Below are 4,081 nucleotides of genomic sequence, written 5' to 3' on the forward strand. Positions count from 1 at the left end.
CTTAACGAGGGTCTCGGTTCTGGCAGACTTGATGCCATGGGTAGCATAAGAGGGCTCTCGCACAGTTTCCGCCCTCGCCGTTAGATGACTTTGTACGTCACACTCGCGGTATTACAGGACGTTCTACGTCCACCGCTATGGAAGAGGGTGGCGCTGGTGAACACTGTCATGGATAGCTTACAAGCAAAAATATAAATACCCACGAAAGCAGCAGATTGGACAGCCGTCGTCGTAGCTCAGTTGGTAAGAGCACCGGACGCGATATTCGGAGGTCGTGGGTTCGGATCCCACCGGCGGCATGGTTGTTTTTTCTGCTGATTTATAAGCAATTTTCTTCAATCGATAGGTTAATCTAAGTATCATTATCCCATTGATTAGCACAACACATTAAAAAAAAATAAAACATTCCCCTATGCACCTTGGTTTCGGTGATTGTCGGCTTTCTTCATAAGTTTGTCGAAACGAGTCCCTAATTTTCCTTACCTTATCTGCTAATCGCTTAACGAGAGTATCGATTCTGGCAGACTTGATGCCATGGGTAGTATAAGAGGGCTCTCGCACAGTTTCCGCCCTCGCCGTTAGATGACGTTGTACGTCACACTCGCGGTATTACAGGACGTTCTACGTCCACCGCTATGGAAGAGGGTGGCGCTGGTGAACACTCTCATGGTTAGCTTACAAGCAAAAATATAAATACCCACGAAAGCAGCAGATTGGACAGCCGTCGTCGCAGCTCAGTTGGTAAGAGCACCGAACGATATGGGTTCGGATCCCACCGGCGGCATGGTTGTTTTTTCTGCTGATTTATAAGCAATTTTCTTCAATCGATAGATTAATCTAAGTATCATTATCCCATTGATTAGCACAACACATAAAAAAAAATTAAAACAGTCCCCTATGCACCTTGGTTTCGGTGATTGCCGGCTTTTTTCATAAGTTTGTCAAAACGAGTCCCTAATTTTCCTTACCTTATCTTCTAATTGCTTAACGAGGGTCTCGGTTCTGGCAGACTTGATGCCATGGGTAGCATAAGAAGGCTCTCTCACAGTTTCCGCCCTCGCCGTTAGATGACGTTGTACGTCACACTCGCGGTATTAGAGGACGTTCTACTTCCACCGCTATGGAAGAGGGTGGCGCTGGTGAACACTCTCATGGTTAGCTTACAAGCATAAATATAAATACCCACGAAAGCAGCAGATTGGACAGCCGTCGTCGTAGCTCAGTTGGTAAGAGCACCGGACGCGATATTCGGAGGTCGTGGGTTCGGCTCCCACCGGCGGCATGGTTGTTTTTTCTGCTGATTTATAAGCAATTTTCTTCAATCGATAGATTAATCGAAGTATCATTATCCAATTGATTAGCACAACACATTAAAAAAAAATTAAAACATTCCCCTATGCACCTTGGTTTCGGTGATTGTCGGCTTTCTTCATAAGTTTGTCAAAACGAGTCCCTAATTTTCCTTACCTTATCTGCTAATTGCTTAACGAGGGTCTCGGTTATGGCAGACTTGATGCCATGGGTAGCATAAGAGGGCTCTCGCACAGTTTCCGCCCTCGCCATTACATGACGTTGTACGTCACACTCACGGTATTACAGGACGTTCTACGTCCACCGCTATGGAAGAGGGTGGCGCTGGTGAACACTCTCATGGTTAGCTTGCATGCAAAAATATAAATGCCCACGAAAGCAGCAGATTGGACAGCCGTCGTCGTAGCTCAGTTGGTAAGAGCACCGGACGCGGTATTCGGAGGTCGTGGGTTCGGATCCCACCGGCGGCATGGTTGATTTTTCTGCTGATTTATAAGCAATTTTCTTCAATCGATAGATTAATCTAAGTATCATTATCCCATTGATTAGCACAACACATTAAAAAAAATTAAAACATTCCCCTATGCACCTTGGTTTCGGTGATTGTCGGCTTTCTTCATAAGTTTGTCAAAACGAGTCCGTAATTTTCATTACCTTATCTGCTAATTGCTTAACGAGGGTCTCGGTTCTGGCAGACTTGATGCCATGGGTAGCATAAGAGGGCTCTCGCACAGTTTCCGCCCTCGCCGTTAGATGACTTTGTACGTCACACTCGCGGTATTACAGGACGTTCTACGTCCACCGCTATGGAAGAGGGTGGCGCTGGTGAACACTGTCATGGATAGCTTACAAGCAAAAATATAAATACCCACGAAAGCAGCAGATTGGACAGCCGTCGTCGTAGCTCAGTTGGTAAGAGCACCGGACGCGATATTCGGAGGTCGTGGGTTCGGATCCCACCGGCGGCATGGTTGTTTTTTCTGCTGATTTATAAGCAATTTTCTTCAATCGATAGGTTAATCTAAGTATCATTATCCCATTGATTAGCACAACACATTAAAAAAAAATAAAACATTCCCCTATGCACCTTGGTTTCGGTGATTGTCGGCTTTCTTCATAAGTTTGTCGAAACGAGTCCCTAATTTTCCTTACCTTATCTGCTAATCGCTTAACGAGAGTATCGATTCTGGCAGACTTGATGCCATGGGTAGTATAAGAGGGCTCTCGCACAGTTTCCGCCCTCGCCGTTAGATGACGTTGTACGTCACACTCGCGGTATTACAGGACGTTCTACGTCCACCGCTATGGAAGAGGGTGGCGCTGGTGAACACTCTCATGGTTAGCTTACAAGCAAAAATATAAATACCCACGAAAGCAGCAGATTGGACAGCCGTCGTCGCAGCTCAGTTGGTAAGAGCACCGAACGATATGGGTTCGGATCCCACCGGCGGCATGGTTGTTTTTTCTGCTGATTTATAAGCAATTTTCTTCAATCGATAGATTAATCTAAGTATCATTATCCCATTGATTAGCACAACACATAAAAAAAAATTAAAACAGTCCCCTATGCACCTTGGTTTCGGTGATTGCCGGCTTTTTTCATAAGTTTGTCAAAACGAGTCCCTAATTTTCCTTACCTTATCTTCTAATTGCTTAACGAGGGTCTCGGTTCTGGCAGACTTGATGCCATGGGTAGCATAAGAAGGCTCTCTCACAGTTTCCGCCCTCGCCGTTAGATGACGTTGTACGTCACACTCGCGGTATTAGAGGACGTTCTACTTCCACCGCTATGGAAGAGGGTGGCGCTGGTGAACACTCTCATGGTTAGCTTACAAGCATAAATATAAATACCCACGAAAGCAGCAGATTGGACAGCCGTCGTCGTAGCTCAGTTGGTAAGAGCACCGGACGCGATATTCGGAGGTCGTGGGTTCGGCTCCCACCGGCGGCATGGTTGTTTTTTCTGCTGATTTATAAGCAATTTTCTTCAATCGATAGATTAATCGAAGTATCATTATCCAATTGATTAGCACAACACATTAAAAAAAAATTAAAACATTCCCCTATGCACCTTGGTTTCGGTGATTGTCGGCTTTCTTCATAAGTTTGTCAAAACGAGTCCCTAATTTTCCTTACCTTATCTGCTAATTGCTTAACGAGGGTCTCGGTTATGGCAGACTTGATGCCATGGGTAGCATAAGAGGGCTCTCGCACAGTTTCCGCCCTCGCCATTACATGACGTTGTACGTCACACTCACGGTATTACAGGACGTTCTACGTCCACCGCTATGGAAGAGGGTGGCGCTGGTGAACACTCTCATGGTTAGCTTGCATGCAAAAATATAAATGCCCACGAAAGCAGCAGATTGGACAGCCGTCGTCGTAGCTCAGTTGGTAAGAGCACCGGACGCGGTATTCGGAGGTCGTGGGTTCGGATCCCACCGGCGGCATGGTTGATTTTTCTGCTGATTTATAAGCAATTTTCTTCAATCGATAGATTAATCTAAGTATCATTATCCCATTGATTAGCACAACACATTAAAAAAAATTAAAACATTCCCCTATGCACCTTGGTTTCGGTGATTGTCGGCTTTCTTCATAAGTTTGTCAAAACGAGTCCCTAATTTTCATTACCTTATCTGCTAATTGCTTAACGAGGGTCTCGGTTCTGGCAGACTTGATGCCATGGGTAGCAAAAGAGGGCTCTCGCACAGTTTCCGCCCTCGCCGTTAGATGACGTTGTACGTCACACTCGCGGTATTACAGGACG

General features: G+C 45.7%; 2 non-coding genes across 2 annotated transcripts; both read left to right on the forward strand.

Annotated features, from left to right (window-relative positions):
- The first annotated feature begins 1,707 nt into the window (after nt 1-1,707).
- Nucleotides 1,708-1,781, forward strand: TRNAP-CGG (transfer RNA proline (anticodon CGG)). The gene has a single exon. It is a non-coding gene; the product is annotated as a tRNA-Pro (tRNA).
- Nucleotides 1,782-3,687: 1,906 nt separating this feature from the next.
- Nucleotides 3,688-3,761, forward strand: TRNAP-CGG (transfer RNA proline (anticodon CGG)). The gene has a single exon. It is a non-coding gene; the product is annotated as a tRNA-Pro (tRNA).
- Nucleotides 3,762-4,081: the final 320 nt, after the last annotated feature.

This window comes from Amblyomma americanum, chromosome 8, assembly GCF_052857255.1.
Source record: "Amblyomma americanum isolate KBUSLIRL-KWMA chromosome 8, ASM5285725v1, whole genome shotgun sequence".
Taxonomy (NCBI): domain Eukaryota; kingdom Metazoa; phylum Arthropoda; class Arachnida; order Ixodida; family Ixodidae; genus Amblyomma; species Amblyomma americanum.